Genomic DNA, 17,672 nt, shown 5'->3' with positions numbered 1-17,672 from the left:
TATGGCTGAGTAGTATTGCATGGCGTGTGTGTGTGTATCACATTTTCTTTCATCCAGATTTTTGAGTCCGCAATCCATGTAAACCCTTGGGACCATCCCACCCATGACGATGGCCATTTGGGGTAAATTATTAAAATGATGACATCCAGCTGGGCGCAGTGGCTCATGCCTGTAATCTGAGCACTTTGGGAGGCTGAGGTGGGCATATCACTTGAGGTCAGGAGTTCGAGGCCAGCCTGGCCATCATGTTGAAACCCCATTTCTACTAAAAATACAAAAATTAGCCAAGTTTGGTGGTGCACGCCTGTGGTCCCAGCTACTCGGGAGGCTGAGGTGGGAGAATCGCTTGAACCCAGGAGGTGGAGCTTGCAGTGAGCTGAGATTGTGCCACTGCACTCCAGCCTGGGCGACAGAGCGAAACTCCATCTCAAAAAATAAAAATAAAGTAAAATGATGACATCCAAATCACAATTTCTCTTACAAATATACTTCACCGGAACATCGAGGGCACAAGCTGATGGTGGGTGTCTTGGACCCCAAAGCTGTCGGGGTGAGGAAGGCCTTTGCAGGGGTGCTGACCACCCGGCATGCCCAGGAAGCTTCCAGAACAGGGGCTGAGGGAGGAAAGAGGCTTGGGGTGTAGGAGGCTGCAGGACTTGATGTGGGGCACCCCGTTCCCCTCCCATTGCAGTGACAGGCTCTGGAATTTCTTCAGAAATTCAGCTAGATCTCGGGAGCCAGTGCCCTGGAGAACCTAGAAAGGAGAGAGCCCCTCCCAAGGCCCCGTCTGGACTCTGCCGGGGGTCACGGCTGGGTGGGGACTGATGCCCAGACTGGTCCAGCCTCACCCCGACTGATGCAGGTGGGCTGGGCCCTGAGACTCGCCTTGGTCTCCCCATCTCCGGCTCCCTGATCTGTCCCCAAGCACCCCCACCCCAGGCCCTGTCCCCACTCCCACCCCAGGCCCTGTCCCCACTCCCACCCCCGGCCCTGTCCCCACTCCCACCCCCGGCCCTGTCCCCACTCCCACCCCCACCTCCTTGCCGCCCTCCTCCCGAAGCACCGACTCCGCCCCCTCCCTCTCTTCCTTATCTTTTTCTAACCTTTCGCATTTTTTAGTCTCATTTCCTGTCGGGTTTTGCATTTCCCTCCCCCGCCCCTCCCAGCCTATGACATACTTTCTCTCCTTTTTTTCTCTCCTGCCTCCTCTGGCCTTCGGACTCCTGCCCGCGCCGCCCGCAGCCCCCTCCCGGCCCTGCAGCCCCTGGGCGGGCGGCGCCCCTCGGAGGACGGCTCCGGGCCCGGGGGGACGGAGGGCCTGGTCGCCTGGAGGAAGCCGGAGGCCTGCGTGGAGGAGGCGCACCGCGCAGCTGGCTGGCGGAGCATGAGCGCCCCAGGTAGGCGCAGCGGGGATGGGGGAGCTGGCGGAGGGGAGCACGAGGCGGGGAGTTGGGGGAAGAGAGGAGGGCACGGGGAGGAGATGGGGGGCATCAGTGAGATGACACGGTGGAGGGGGGGGGGTCGTCAGGGGATGGGAGTGGCTCCTGCTGGTCCCGCGATGCTGGGGGTATCCTTCCCTCTCCATCTCTGTCCCCATGCCCCCCTTCTCTCTCTCACTCTCCTCTCCCCTTTTTCCCTTCCAACCCTTTTTCTCCCTCACTTTCCACCTCGTGTGCCTCTCCTCCGTGTCTCTCTGAGCGTCTCTGAGTATCACCGCCCAGCGAAGCCCCCACCTCCTCCTACTGGACAGGAAAAAATCGGGGGTCAGGAGGCTGCAGCCCCTTGGTGCACCTGCCCCAGAGGGAGGAAGAGAAACTTTTCTGACACCTGAAAGGCCCGGAAGTTTGCAGACCACAGCCCAGCCTGACTCAGAGGCTCCTGGGAAGGTGGGGCCTGGCTCAGGGAGGAAGGGCAGCCGCACCAAAAGTGGGTGTGGAGCTGGGAGATGGGAGAGGACAGCCCCCTGCGGGGACTCTACTAGAAAGGGGGTGGCGGGGGCACAGGAGAGGGCCCAGGTTCCCGACTGAAACCCGGAACAGGTCCTAGCGGCCTCAGGCCTGAAAGCCACCTCCCCCAGGAGGCCCCTCCAGGCCCGATGGGGCCACCAGGCCTTCTGCTGAGCCCCCTCTGCAGATAGGGGCAGAGAGGGTGTTTCTGTCCCTCGGGGGCTCTGAGCACCGCTGGAGGCTGTCACGGGGACCCAGGTTCATGGACAGTGGTCTCAGCTGTGAGCTTCGGGGCTGCCCACACAAACTTGGTCTTGGACCAAACTGACCTCTCCCTGCCTGGCCTGCTCTCAAAGCCTTTGATTTGTAGTTCAAAACATTTTCTCCTAACATTTATGACTCGTCTTGATGGTATAAGGTTACCAACCTACCAGAAAGGGGAGAAAAATAGTCGATCGTTCATTCCACATTTATTGAGCGCTCAGCCTGTGCATAATGCGTGCCGGAAATCCCAGGAGCCGGGAATTAATATGAGGACAGGAATTTCTCCGTAAGTGTCTATTTCTGTGCTTTCGCGGAAACTCCGGTTCTCTCCCCAGCAAGGCATCTGTAAAGAGATGACACCCCTGCCTCAGGCCAGGGCTGCCCTGAGGAGCGCAACAGTGACCAGGACTCAGCATAGTCAAGGCCAGGGAATGCTTGGACCCGTGTGGATGTTACTTGCCTGGGTATCAGATAGGCAGGCCGTGGCTCCACTGGCCCCAGCAGTCTTCAGTTAATGCATGAATGGTCCTTGATGTGATTTTTTAAAAATCGTGGTGAAATACACGTGACATAAAATTAGCTCACTGAACCACTTTGAAGCGCAGAGTTGAGTGTTGTTAAGCCCTTTCACGTTATCTTGCGGCCATCACCACCATCCAGCTCTTCCCAAACTGAAACTGTGTCCCCCATTAAACAACAGCTTCCTGGCTCCCTCCTTAGCCCCTGGCAGCCACCCTTCTCCATTCTATCTCTAGGAATCTGATGACTTTCGGGACCCCATATAAGGGGGCTCATACAACCTATGTCCTTCCTGTGCCTGGCTTATTTCTCTGAGCCTCATGTCCTCAAGGTTCATCTGTGTTGTAGCCTGTGACTGAATCTCCTTCCTTTTTCAGGATGAATAATATTCTATCGTGCAGATAGACCATATTTTGTGTATCCGCTCATCCTTTATGTGATTTTAAAAAATGACTTCTGGATGGGCGCAGTGGCTCATGCCTGTAATCCCAGCACTTTGGGAGGCCAAGGCGGGCAGATCACCTGAGGACAGGAGTTCCAGACCAGCCTAGCTAAAGTGGAGAAACACTATCTCTACTAAAAATACCCACAAAAAATTAGCCCGGCGTGGTGGCGCACACCTGTAGTCCCAGCTACTTAGGAGGCTGAGGCAGGAGAATCGCTTTGAACTGGGGTGGTGGAGGTTGCAGTGGGCTGAGATCGTACCACTGCACTCCAGCCTGGGTGACAGAGCATGACTCTGTCTCAAAAAAAAGACTTCTAAACCAAGCTCTTCTAAAGATGACACGCTTGTTTAAATCCATCAGTGGGCGTGTGTGGGTGGCTTTGTACTTGGTGCCACAGGGGACTCAGGAGGGATGTGAGAAGCAGCGCTCCACCCTGAGTAGGTTCATCACACAGTCTGTGTACGCCGTGGTCAGAGTGTGGCTGAGACACACATGAGGTGGAAAAGAATTAGGAGGAGTGGGAAGGGCAGCAGGGAGTGAGCTTGGGTGATGGTAGGACTCAGAAGGTCCAGGGATTCCTGGAAGGTTCCAGGCTGAGATGGTGCTGAAAATCTCAGGGAGGAAGGGCATCCCCACCAAAAGGGGGTACGGAGCTGGGAGATGGGACAGGACAGCCACCTGTGGACACTGTACTAGGAAGGGGTTGGCAGGGTCACAGGAGGGGGCCCAGGTTCTAGGAGTCCAGGGGTTCGAGACCAGCCTGGGCAACATGGCGGGACCTTGTCTCTACAAAAAATACCAAAGAATTCGCCAGACATGGAGGTGTGCCGCTGTAGTCCCAGCTACTTGGGAGGCTGAGGCAGGAGGATCATTTGAGCCTGGGATGCGGAAGTTGCAGTGAGCTAAGATGGCACCACTGCAGTCCAGCTTGGGCTACAGAGCAAGGCCCTGTATCAAAAAAAAAAAAAAAAAAAAAATGAGGGGCAGTGTCTGGACTTCTTTATCCTATGCGGTGATTCTGGACCCTTCCGATAAAAGGCTTGCTTCCTGGGACTGAGGGGCTGTGTGACTGTGGCTTGGTGGTGGCTGGCAGAGGCCGTGGAGTTGAAGACGCACTTGTGATTGTAGCTCCTCATAGCATGTCGTGCATGAAAGGCCAAGTAGGGTCCCGATTTTCGGATGATGATGATGAAAAGGCGTGTCAAATGCTGAAAAATGGAGCCTCTTCGAATCCATTTTAAAAACCGCCTTTAGGCACGGTGGCTCACACCTGTAATCCCAGCACTTTGGGAGGTGGAGGCAGGCGGATCGCTTGAGGTCAGGAGTCTGAGACCAGCCTGGGCACCATGGTGAAACCCCATCTCTACTAAAAATACAAAACTTAGGCAGGCGCCTGTAATTCCAGCTACTCGGGATGCTGAGGCAGGAGAATCGCATGAACCTAGGAGGCAGAGGTTGCAGTGAGTGAGTGCAGAGTTGCACACTAGCCTGGGCAACAGAGTGAGACTCTGTCTCCAAAAAAGAAAAAAAAAACACTTTCCATTCCCTCTTGGCCAGCCCCTGCACTCTCTGCTTTGCAGGCAGTGCCCCCAGCGGCATTCCATCTTTTGGGTTGGAGCCCATGAAGGCATGGGTTCAAGGCATGACTACTGATCTGTGCTAGCCGTGTGACCTTAGACAGGCTTCCCATCACCTAAGCTCTCTGAGAGTCATTTCTCTAATGAAATCAGGATATCAATACTGGTTATTTTCAGTATTGTCAGTTACACCAAGCATAAAATGAGAAAATGCAGCATATGACCTAGGACTACCTTTGCCGTGATGACTAAGGTCTGGAGCAGATCAGAGGTTGGACCCTGGAGTCCAGACCCAGGGCTGCAGTGCCGGCCTCCCCGCAAACACCAGCTGGATGGACCTCGTTACTTTTTTCTGGTGCAACCTCAGATTCCTTATCTGCAATCTCAATCTTACGGGGGAATTATGAGGCCCAAGGAAATCATAGACCGAGCTGATGCTCCGTCAATCTACCCTGTAGAAAAACCCTCACTCTTGGTGGTGGCAGTACCCAATCGGTCTAGAAAATAGCTTGATTGGCTGGGCACGGTGGCTCATGGCTGTAATCCCAGCACTTCGGGAGGCCAAGGAGGAGGATCGCTTGAGTCCAGGAGTTCCAGACCAGCCAGCCTGGGCAACGTGGTGAGACCATGTCTCTACAAAAAAAATACTAAAAAATTAGCCAGGCATAGGGGTCTCTCCTTACTTGGGAGGCTGAAGCAGGAGGATCATTTGGGTCTGGGATGCAGAAGTTGCAGTGAGCCGAGATCACACCACTGCGCTCCAACTTGGGCGACAGAGCGAGACCCTGTCTCAAACAAAAAAAAAAAAACAAAAAAAAGAAAGGAAATATTTTGATCAATTGATTGAAATACAGAAACAAAAAGAGAAGGAAAAGACAGCCTTCGAGGGAGCCCCTTAAACATGCTCTTCTGCCAAAGAAAAATTAGAAGGCAGCTGGGCGTGGTGGCTCACGCCTGTAATCCCAGCACTTTGGGAGGCCGAGGTGGGCAGATTGCCTGTGGTCAGGAGTTCGAGACCAGCCCGGCCAACATGGTGAAACCCCGTCTCTACTAAAAATACAAAAAAAATTATGCAAGGGTGGTGGCGGGCGCCTGTAATCCTAGCTATTCGGGAGGCTGAAGCAGTGGTATTGCTTGAACCAGGGAGGCAGAGTTTGCAGCGAGCCGAGATTGTGCCACTGCACTCCAGCCTGGGCAACAGAGTGAGACTCCGACTCAAAAAAAAAAAAAGAAAAGAAGAAAAATTAGAAGGCACAGATTCCAGATGCCAGCCTCTTCCTGTGGCAGGCCACATAAGAAAAGCACGGCCAGGGCACTGCACGCTCCATACAAAGAACACGCCCCATGCCTTGTCCGCGTTCTCTCCTTGAGGGACTGCCACTCTCTGGGTCAGTGGTTTTAATGGGGTGATTATTTTCGGGAGGGTAACCTTTTGGGTTGTGATTTGTTCAAGAGCTCAGAGATTATAATGTCACTGTCACATTTCTGTAATAGGTGTTGGTGGCCGAGAGCCAGAGGGTGATAAAAGTCCTTCCAGTCCCATCTGTGTGGCTGTCACTTCTTCCCCTCTCCTGCTCCTCCAAGCACACTCATTCCTCCAAAGTGCTGGGTTCCTCCTGGCCCAGCCGGGGCCATTCCTTAGTGGGCATTATTCTTGCAAGTGTGAGAGCCAGAGAGGGGCATGTGCAGTGTCCATGCTCACAAACAGGGCTCCATCCTCCTTTGTGTGGTTTCTGTGTCTAGCATGTCACCTTCCTTCCTGCCCCTCTGCAACTGAGGAATTTGCTGTCTTTATACCCAAGTATCACAGCAGCAGAATGGGGGCTGCCCCATGCCATGTCCTCGGTCCTGGTGGTATCAAAGGCAACACCTGCCAGGACAATGCTGGTTATGATTGCTGCCGTCCCCTGGGACTGGCCTCATTCATTAAGAGGCAAGATTAAAAAAAAAAAAAAAACCAGGCACGAGGGCTCACGCCTATAATCCCAGCACTCCAGCACTTTGGGAGGCCAAAGCGGAGGATTGCTTGAACTCAGGAGTTCGAGACCAGCCTGGGCAACATAGCGAGACCCCATCTCTACAAAAAAATTAAAAATGAGGCAGGTATGGAGGTATGCGCCTGTGGTTCCAGCTACTCAGGAGGCTGAGCTGGGAGGATTGCTAGAGCCCAGGAAGTTGAGGCTGCAGGGAGCCGTGATTGCACCACCGCACTCCAGCCTGGGCAGCAGAGTTAAGAACTTGTCTCAAAAAAAAAAAAAAAAAAAATGGCAAACCTGCATTCTGGAGAGATCTACAGACTTAGAGCCTGACAGACAAGGTGCCCATTCCGGCTCCACTGCCTGCAATCTCAGTGACCCCAACAAAGTCACATGATGATTTTGAGCCTCAATTGCTGCACGTGTAAAATAGGTATAAAATTACCACCCCTAGCTGGGCACAGTGGGTCACACCTGTAATCCCAGCAATTTGGGAGGCTGAGGCGGGCAGATCACCTGAGGTCAGGAGTTTGAGATATGACAAAACCCCGTCTCTACTAAAAGTACAAAAATTAGCCAGGCATGGGGGTGAGCTACTCGGGAAGCTGAGGTGGGAGAATCACTTGAACCCGGGAAGTAGAGGTTGCAGTGAGCCAAGATAGTGCCACTGTACTCCAGCCTGGCCAACAGAGCAAGACTCTATCACAAATTAATAATAATAATGATACCTCCCCTAGATTAGCATAGACCAAAGTGTTTCCAAACGCACCAAATGTGTCAAGGGGTTCTGCAGGCTTCTGCTTTTAAGTTTTACTTCTGACTTGCTTATTCAGAGGCCAGGAGGGAGAACAGAGAGAGATGAGTTGAATGCAAAACAGAGTATATGTGGCAAAGAGCTATTTCCTTAATTTACTAAGAACTCTTGTAAACCAATGAGACATGGGAACTGGCACACTTTTTCTTGAAAGCTCCAAATAGTAAATATTTTAGGCCTTGTGAGCCAGAGGGTCTCTGTCGAAGCTAGCAACTCTGTCCTTGCGGGGTGGAGGCGGCTGCAGTTGGGAGTGAGTGTGGCCACCTTTGGCGCAGTGGATGGCACAGGACTGGACCCTCAGTGGGAGTGTCCAGACCCCAAAATTAGAGAATTCAACCAATGGAAAAAATGGTGGAAGGGTACAAACACACGGAATATGAGCAGGTCAGTCAGCATGCTTCGTTTATAATTAAATCCATGTGAAGTAATACAACAGGTTCATAGCGTTTTCCACCTGTCAGACTGGCAAACATCAAAAAGTTTGATAGGCCGGGCGTGGCACCTCTCACCTGTGATCCCAACACTTTGGGAAGCCCAGGTGGAAGGATCACTTCAGCCTAGGAGTTCGAGACCAGCCTGGGCAACATAGTGAGATCCCACCTCTACAAAAAAACTTTAAAAAATTATCCAGGCATGGTGACACACACCTGTAGTAGTCCCCGCTCCTCCAGAGGCTGAGATGGGAGGATCACTTGAGCCCAGGAGTTTGAGGCTGCAGTGAGCTAGGATTGCACTACTGCACTCCAGCCTGGGCAGTAGAACAAGACCCCATCTCTAAAAATAAAATAAAAAGAAAGGTAAAACTGATTGCCCATCAGTAATAATAATAATTTTTAAAAATTAAGGTATAACACACACACAGTACAGTCTTAAGCGTACAAACAGCTTGACGGGCCTTTACATGCCCTTCTAGAGCCAATCACCCAGATCAAGATTTGGGTCCTTTCTAGGTTCTGGGGAAGTGCCATATCCCCTCCCAGTCGTTACCCCTCCCCTGTCCCCTAAGGGAGGACCTTTCCAACCTCTATCACCATCCCTGTCCTTGAACTTGACATGGACGGAGTCACATTCAATGTTTCTTTTTCATTGCTACACAGTATTTCATGGTATAAATTTACCGCAATAGGGGCAGGCGCTGTGTCTCATGCCTGTAATCCCAGCACTTTGGGAGGCCAAGGCAGGCAGATTGCTTTGAGCTCAGGAGTTCAAGACCAGCCTGGGCAACAGGATGTAACCGTCTCTACAAAAATTCAAAAATTAGCCAAGCGTTGGTGGCTTGCGCCTATAATCCCAGCTACTCGGGAGGCTGAGCCTGGAGAATTGCTTGAGCCCAAGAAAGCAGAGGTTGCAGTGAGCCAAGATCGCACCACTGCACTCCAGCCTGGGTGACAGAGTGAGACCTGTCTCAAAAAAAAAAAAAAAAAAATTACCGCAATTTACTTATCCACCTGACCGTTGATAAATGTTTCTGTTGCTTGCAGTTTGGGGCTGTTATGATGAAACCACTGTGAACATTCTTATACGTGTCTTGGTGGTGATGGCCCTTTAAAAAAAAAAATCTGGAAGCAGCCTGGGCACAGTGGCTCATGTCTATCATCCCAGCACTTTGGGAGGCTGAGGCAGGAGGATGGCTGGAGCCTAGTTGTTTGAGACCAGCCTGGGCAACATAGTAAGACCCCATCTCTACAAAAAATGTAAAAGTTAGCTGGTGTAGTGGCCATGCCTGTGGGCCTAGCTCCTTGGGAGGCTGAGGTGGGAGGATCACTTGAGCTCAGGAGGTAGAGGCTGCAGTGAGCTGTGATTGCACCACTGCACTCCAGCCTGGGCGACAGAGGGAGACCTTGTCTCCGAAATTTAAAAAATCCAAGGAGGGCTGGGCGTGGTGGCTCACGCCTGTAATCCCAGCACTTCGGGAGGCCGAGGCAGGCGGATCACGAGGTCAGGAGATCGGAGACCATCCTGGCTAACACGGTGAAACCCTCTCTCTACTAAAAATACAAAAAAATTAGCCAGGCGTGGTGGCGGGCACCTGTAGTCCCAGCTACTCGGGAGGCTGAGGCAGGAGAATGGCGTGAACCCGGGAGGCGGAGCTTGCAGTGAGCCGAGATCACGCCGCTGCACTCCAGCCTGGGCAACAGAGCAAGACTCCGTCTCGGAAAAAAAAAAAAAAAAAAAAAAAATCCAAGGGCAAGCAGAGGCCCTGTGCCGGCGTTTTCTGCGGTTTAGTAAATTGCTATGTCAGTGGATAAATGCTGGTGTGAAGTAAAACCGTAACGTTATTGACATTAGTGCTTCGTTGCCTGCCTCTGCGTAAGGATTATGTGATTCGTGGAAATCTTCTAAGAAGAAATGGCCTATTTTTAAAGGGATTCAGGTATCGTTGGTTCCGGGGGAAACGTTCAGCAGAATAATAACGATACCTCACACCGCCTTCCAAGACTCCTGACTTCAATTCTCAGACGCGTTTCAAGAACCAGCTTAATAACCTGCGGAGAGTCTCTGCGAGCTGACACGGGGATCCCTGTTTGCCAGTGAACAGGCACCGTGATCCCTGTTTGAGTCCCTGAGGCACGCAGAGGTTCTTGGCTCTTCGTAGGAGAGTTCTCGACCTTTGAAAAATATTTCTCCTCCTTCTTAAAGGACGGCCTTTTACCGGGCCCTGTTCCGAGTGTTCTGAGCTCGGGGAGGTCTTAGACTGGGGAAGAGCATGACCTAGTGGGGAAAGGACCCAGCTCCGGTACAAGCAGAAGGCCGTCTGTGCGCCGGGGACGGGTCACCGTGTCTCCTCACTCATTTTATGTGGAAGTTTGATGTAATTTTGTCTTGCTCTGTTGCCCAGGCTGGAGTGCAATGGTGCCATCATAGCTCACTGCAGCCTCAGCCTCCTGGGTTCAAGCAATCCTCTCACCTCAGCCTCCCAAGTAGCTGCGACTACAGGCACGTGACACCATGACCGGCTAATTTTTTTATTTTTTGTAGAGATGAGGGTCTTGCTATGTTGCCCAGGCTGGTCTCGAACTCCTAGACTCAAACTATCCTCCAGCCTCAGCCTCCCAAAGTTCTGAGATTACAGATGTGAGCCACCGTGCCCAGCCCTGTATCTTTCTTAATTTGTACATATATACATATTATTTTTTAAAAATTATATATGTAATTATATGTATATTATATATTTACATATGATTGTATATAATATGTGTAATTATATTTGTATAATATCTATTTATATAATTTATATATATAATTTAGTAATTATATATATACAGTTCTATTTTCTTTGACACAGAGTCTCACTCTTGTTGCCCAGGCTGGAGTGCAGTAGTGTGATCTCAACTCACTGCAACCTCCACCTCGCGGGTTCAGGCAATTCTCCTGCCTCAGCCTGCTGAGTAGCTGGAATAACAGGTGTGTGCCACCATGCCCAGCTAATTTTGTATTTTTAGTAGAGATAGGGTTTCACCATGTTGGCCAGGCTGGTCTCGAACCCCTGACCTCAGGGGATCCGCCCGCCTCAGCCTCCCAAAGTGCTAGGATGACAGGCATGAGCCACCGTGCCCAGCTGTAATTTTAAAATATATTTTAAAGATCAACCTTATGTCTTGTGGCAGTCAGACTAATGGGCCTCAGAGGCCCTCCTCCCACTGCACTGGTGGTCCTACTTCCCCCTTCCGCCTGCCTAGGGTCTCCTGCCTCTGCGCCTGGCACTTCGCCCTGCCCTGTGCCTGAGATGATGATCCTGCCACCTGCCAAGGCCCACTCTGCACAGGCACCAGAGCCCACCTCTCTCCAGTCAAAGACGCTTCTCGAGCAACTGTCTTCTCTCTCGGCTGCATCTTCCATTCTGTATTCCCTCTCTACGGGGACCGTTCCTATCCAAGTGCAACTGATCTACTGCAATTTCACCCACTTTAAGACAAACCTGTCTTGATTTTACATTCCCCTCCAGCCTTCGCCGCATTTCTCTGCACCCCCTTTGTATTAATTTCCTGGGGCTGTCATAACAAAATCCCACAGACTGGGCAGCTGCAGCAATAGACATTTATTGCCTGGCATTTCTGGAGTGGAAGTCCTGGATCAAGGTGCCGGGCGGGCTGGTTCCTTCTGAGGCCTCTCTCTGCAGCTCCCAGGTGCCGTCTTCTCCCTGTGTCCTTGCCTGGCCTTTTCTCTTGAGTGTGTGTCCCCTGGGTCTCTGTGCCTCCAATTTCCTCTTGGTATAAAGACACAGGTCAGATTGGATTAGGGCCCACTCCAATAGCTCCGCTTTAATTTCAGCACCTCTTTAAAGACCCCATCTTCAAATACAGTCCCATTCTGAGGTCCTGGGGGTTAGGACGTCCATAATAGGAATTTGGAGGGACAGGATTCAGCCCGTAACACCTTTATAGCAAAGTGTTGTCTGTACTCCCTGTCCTAATTCTTCTCCTCCCCTTCCATCTTGAGCCCACTTTCTTCAGGCTTTTGCCCCAGTACTCAATTTAAACAGCTCTAGCCAAAGCCACCCATGTGGTCAGGTGTGGGCTCACGCCTGTAATCTCAGCACTTTGGGAGGCCAAGGCAGGAGGATCACTTGAGGCTATGAATTTGAGACCAGTCTGGGCAACAAAGGAGACCCCGTCTCTACAGGAAAAAAAAAAAAAAAAAAAGCCATGTATTGTGGTGTGCACCTGTGGTCCCAGCTACTTGGCAGGCTGAAGTGGGAGGATCACTTGAGCCCAGGAGGTCGAGGCTGTAGCGAGCTATGATCACACCACTGCATTCCAGCCTGGATGACAGAGTAAGACCCTGTCTCAAAAAACAAAAACACAAAGTCACCAATGTCCTTATCTGATGGCTCATTCTCTGTCCTTATAGATCTTGACCTCAGCAGCATCTGAGGCCCGTTCTTCTCTCCTCTTTGAAACATAGGTTCCTTTGGCTTTGGGGCCTCTCCATCTTGTTTCTTTCCCTCTTTACTGGCTACTCCCTCCTGGCCTCTCTTTTCTGACTCCTCTGTCTCCCTCACCTCTGAGGTCAAACTGCCCGGAGCTCAGTCCGTGGGCCTCTTCCCCTGGGTGGTCTCCTCCCACCTCTTGCTTTAAAAGTCATCTATATGCCAACGACTCCCAAGTTTATATCTTCCGCCCAGGGTCTCCTCTTGAACTTTAGACTTTAATATCCAACGGTCTTCACACGTCTGCCTGGACATGGAGTGAATCCAAAATCAAACTTGTGATTTTCCAAACTCTCTCTTCCATCCTGCCTGGGACTCGGGCTTAAGATCCTTGGAACAGTCCTTCACTTCTCTGTTGGTAGTTTATCCGCTTGCTGGGCACAGAAAAGAAAATTTGCTCAGGCTAGGTCATGAAGAATGTCATTCTCATGCATCTTTTGATAGGGAAATCTTTTTTTTTTTTTTTTTTTTTTTGAGACATGTCTCACTCTCACCCAGGCTGGAATGCAGTAGCATGATCTCGGCTCACTGCAACTTCCGCCTCCTGGGCTCAAGCGATCCTCCTGCCTCCGCCTCCCCAAGTAGCTGAGACTATAGGCATGCACCACCATGCCCAACTAATTTTGGTATTTTTCGTAGAGACAGGGTTTTGCCATGTCACCCAGGCTGGTCTCAAACTCCTGGATTCAAGTGATCTGCCCCCCTTGGCCTCCCAAAGTGCTGGGATTATAGGCGTGAGCCATCTTGCCCCACCTTGATGGGGGAATTCTTTCTGCAGTAGATAGGGCACCGCACAGTGCACTGGAGAGGCCACTGGCTCAGAAAGAGGGATTTGGTTTTCAGACACTGACCCATTGGATGGTCTGGGCCAAGTTCCCTTTCACCTCTGGGGCTCAGTTTCCTCGTAAGTCAAATGAGAAGACTGTACAGGACTTGGGGCAGTAAATGGGTTGCATCTGGCAAGCCAATTCCAATCAACTAGTAATGGCTTGCTGGAGCACCGCGTTGAGGACCCAAGCTCAGTGATCAATCACTGACGTTTGCTCATGGGTGTGAATCTGAAAGTGGAAGCTGGGCTGCCCCATCAGTCATCTGCACTTGCTCTGCATGACCCAGAGCCCTTCCAGCCTTGAAAATCCACGATATAAAGACACATGCATGTGAATGTTCACTGCAGCACTATTCACAGTAGCAAAGACATGAAATCAACCTAAATGCCCATCAATGACAGATTGGATACAGAAAGTTGGTACATATACACCATGGAATACTATGCAGCTATAAAAAAGAATGAGATCGTGTCTTCTGCAGGAACATGGATACAGCTGGAGGCCATTATCCTAAGTGAATTAATGCAGGTATAGAAAACCAAATACCTCATGTTCTCACTTATAAGTGAGAGCTAAATGATGAGAGCACATGGACACAAAGACAGGAACAACACACAGTGGGGCCTCCTTGAGGGTGGAGGGTGGGAAGAGGAAGAGGATCTGAAAAAAAGTAACTATTGGGGGCTGGGCACGGTGACTTAATCCCGTGCTGTAATCCCAGCACTTTGGGTGGCCAAGGCAGGCAGATCACTTGAGGTCAGGAGTTCAAGACCAGCCTGGCCAACATGGCAAAAACCCGTCTCTACTAAAACTACAAAAATTAGCCAGGTGTGGTTGCAGGCGCCTGTAATCCCAGCTACTCGGGAGGCTGAGGCAGGAGAATCACTTGAACCTGGGAGTTGGAGGTTGCAGTGAGCTGAGATTGTGCCACTGCACTCCAGCCTGGGTGACAGAGCAAGACTCCATCTCAGGAGAAAAAATAAAAAAAGTAACTACTGGGTACTAGGCTTAGTATCTGGGTGATGAAATAATCTATAGAACAAATCCCCATGACACTAGTTTAACTATATAGCAAACCTGCAGGTATACCCCAGAGCCTAAAATAAAAGCTAAAAAAAAAAAAATCCGTGATGACCTCGTGACCTTGAACAAATCGCTTCACTGTCCCAAGATTTTATTTCTTCATGAATAAGATGGAGATAAATAATTCCTGCCTTGCCACTACACAAAATTGCTCTCAGGACAATGTAAGTAGATGAAAAATGGTGCTGGAGGTTTTTATGCACCGTGGTATAAAGGGGAAGTTTTATTTTTTATTAATTGACCTCTCCAGTTGTGGATTCCTGTTGGTCACGCACTCCTCTGAACCATCTCACCGGTTGGGTTGAAAGCCCTTTCTTTCCCTGTTAATGGATTCAGTTTGCTGCCCCCCACTCTGGGAAGACAAGGTCATTTGGATTTCCCTGGTGCGGAGGAGAAAGGGGATTAATATGGGTGTTGGATGTGGGTGTGATCCTTCCGTGCTTGGAAGATCTCAGCATTCTTTTTTCTCTCTCTTTTTTGTTTTTAAACTCTAAGTTCTGGGATACATGTGCAGAGCATGCAGGTTCGTTACATAGGTATACATGTGCCATGGTGGTTTGCTGCACCCATCAACCCGTCATCTAGGTTTTAAGCCCCGCATGCGTTAGCTATTTGTCCTAATGCTCTCCCGCCCCTTCCCCCCAACCCCCGACAGGGCCCGGTGTGTGATGTTCCCCTCCCTGTGTCCACGGATCTCAGCATTCTTAACAGCCTCTGGGCAGGTGGCAGCCTGAAGGTTTTCTTCAGGGTCACTCAGCTAATCAGTGACCAGGGGGGTCTTGCATCATAGAACCCAGAGCTTCCAGTTCCCGCCCACTGTTCCCACCACTGAATGATGCTGCTGTACAATGGCTGGGGACAAAAATCTTCCCAAAGTAAATTTTTATCTCCTTTAAGTGTTCTTTCTTATTATCCAAATCTCTGGAGTTAAATTAATTCTCCAGTTGGGCAGCTAGGAGCAGTCGGTCTCCCTAGCGTGCTGCCGAGTGCAGCCCTGGTTAATTTCTGGAGAGGGCACGTGCCCTGCAGCCTGTGGAAACCCAGCAGAGATATCCAGACGTATCTATTTTTGTTATCTGATGAAAATGTCCCTGTCCCTAAATCTACAAGCCCTCTTTCTTTCACCTTGAATCTTGTGAATGCCTTGTGTTTTCTGCCCAAATCCCAAACAAAGCCTGTATCTGCAGCCTCCTGGATCTGTTAACTTTTCCCAGAGACCCAGGGGAGCCATCTGTTCTTCTATTATTTGGTTTAAGTAAAGCTTTGGGGCATTTCTTCTTGCCAGTGGTATATTCCGAGCTGGATTCATTGCCCAGGCCCTTATTTATTAGCATGTGTGTTTTATTGTAATGCGTTTCATTTCCTTCTGTCTTTTAGTCTGGGCTTCATCCTGGAGCCCCTGTCATGAACGATGTTTGGTGCTGTATGAAATGAGATGCATTCAAAACCCTTTTAAGACATAAAGGGCTTTTTTTCTGGTTTGATTTTTTTTTTCCTTCTTCTTTTTTTTTTTTTTTTTTTTTTTTTTAGTGGCAGATAAATAAAGGACCTGAGTTTCCTGTAGGACTGGAAACAGTGAATCAGATTTTTGTTTTGTTTAAAACCTGAAAATCTCAGGCAGGAGTCGAGAGTGTCTGGACAGAGCTGAACGCTGTGTTTAGGTGTTTGAGGTGTTAACCCGTTCCCGGCGAGCCATTCCATGGGAGAGGGGGTGGCCACCCACAGGGACTGATTTGAGAGGTGCCAGAAAGCTTGCTTGAGTCAAAAGGTGGCCCGGGGCAGACTGGGCACTTCCTCTGTTGACTTGCCTGTCCCAGAAGGACATTTTAGTGATTCAGCGTCTGCTGTGATTCACGGAACAGCCAGTGCCATGAGTGTGTGGTCTGCTCCGTGCTGGCCATGTGACCTTGGGCAAACCATTGAACTGCTCAGCACTTTTCTTCCTATCTGTGACATGGGAGACAAGACCAGCACCCTTCTCCTGGGAAGTTAAATGAGACACTGGCCACTCATTAGCAGAGTGACTTACAGCATCATTTTCCAATTCTTTCTTTCTTTTTTTTTTTTTTTTTTTTTTTTTTGAGACAGGGTCTCGCTCTGTCTTCCAGGCTGGAGTGCAGTGATAGGATCATGGCTCAGTACAGCCTCCACCTCCCAGGCTCAAGTGATCCTCCCAACACAGCCTCCTGAGTAGCTGGGACTACAGGCATGCACCACCATGCCCAGCTAATTTTTGGTTTTTGTTTTGTTTTGTAGAGACAGGGTTTTGCCATCTCTAATTCTAAAATTAAGTGTGAACGCTTTACAGAGCCCTTCGATCTCTCTGCTGGTCCCCATTCATTAACACCCATTACTGTCATGACCCACTTAACACATACGCAGAGCCTAACACGCACAGACACTCCGTGAGTTGCTAGGGATAAAAAGACAAAAAGACAGGGTCCCTGCCCGAGCAAGCCTGTTGTCCCGGGAGGAGACAGATATATAAACAGTCAGTTGCGAAGTAATGGAGTTGCTCTAATGGATGCTTGAAATGAAGACAGACCTTGGGGAGAGGAACAGACCGGTCTGCCTGAAGGAGTCAGGAAAGACCTCCCAGAGCCGACAGAAGCTGAAATGAGACTGGGAAAATAAATAGGTTTTTGCCTGGCAGAGCAGCAGGCGAAGCGGTAGGCACAGAGCCGTGGTGGTGTGGTTAGTGTCAGTGCTGGAAAAAAGATGTGAGGACGTGGAAATGGGGCAGGGGAGGCCACAGGAGCCCTGGGGTGCTGTGCCAAGGAGGGCAGATGCCGTCCTGTGGGCAAGCGTGCGTCACCGGGGCGTTCTGAGCAGCGGCTACAAGCCAGGATGGATGCACGGGTTACAGAGATCACAGACAGCAGAGACGACAACAGATGGGTCCCTCAAGGCAAGAGGCAGGCCCTCATTTAATGGGCCACGGGCCAGGGATCGTTTTATTGTGATTTCAGATAAACTTTGTATTGAAGTAGCAAATGCACACAAGAGACCTGCACTCATCCTGAGTGTGTAGCTCAGCGGATTTTCACAAAGTGAACACACCCAGGTCGCCCAATGACACCCAGATCAAGAAACAGAACATGACCAGCTAAAAAATAATATTGTAATATAATAACATTTAATAGAATAAGAATTTTGTAGTGTAAGTATGTCCCAAATACTGCATAGGACATTCTTATGCTAAAAAAAATAAAAATAAAAATCATTTGGGCTGGGCGCAATGGCTCACACCTGTAATCCCAGGGCTTTGGGAGGCCAAGGCGGGCAGA

The 17,672-nt window shown here is 50.3% G+C and overlaps 1 protein-coding gene across 4 annotated transcripts in view; it reads left to right on the top strand.

Annotated features, from left to right (window-relative positions):
- Window positions 1–1,174: 1,174 nt before the first annotated feature.
- The window catches only part of CARD11 (caspase recruitment domain family member 11), a 137,335-nt gene continuing 120,837 nt past the window's right edge, over window positions 1,175–17,672 (top strand). Inside the window, exon 1 of one of the 4 annotated variants that reach the window (XM_518943.8) lies at window positions 1,175–1,397. The gene's annotated coding sequence lies outside the window, so the exon portion shown is untranslated. The remainder of the gene's footprint in view (window positions 1,398–17,672) is intronic. The other 3 variants (XM_016957037.4, XM_054687365.2, XM_054687362.2) reach the window with 3 other exon arrangements.

Source organism: Pan troglodytes, chromosome 6 (genome assembly GCF_028858775.2).
Source record: "Pan troglodytes isolate AG18354 chromosome 6, NHGRI_mPanTro3-v2.0_pri, whole genome shotgun sequence".
Lineage (NCBI taxonomy): Eukaryota > Metazoa > Chordata > Mammalia > Primates > Hominidae > Pan > Pan troglodytes.
Note: the sequence above shows the minus strand (reverse complement) of the source record. Positions and strands in the feature narration are given on the sequence as shown.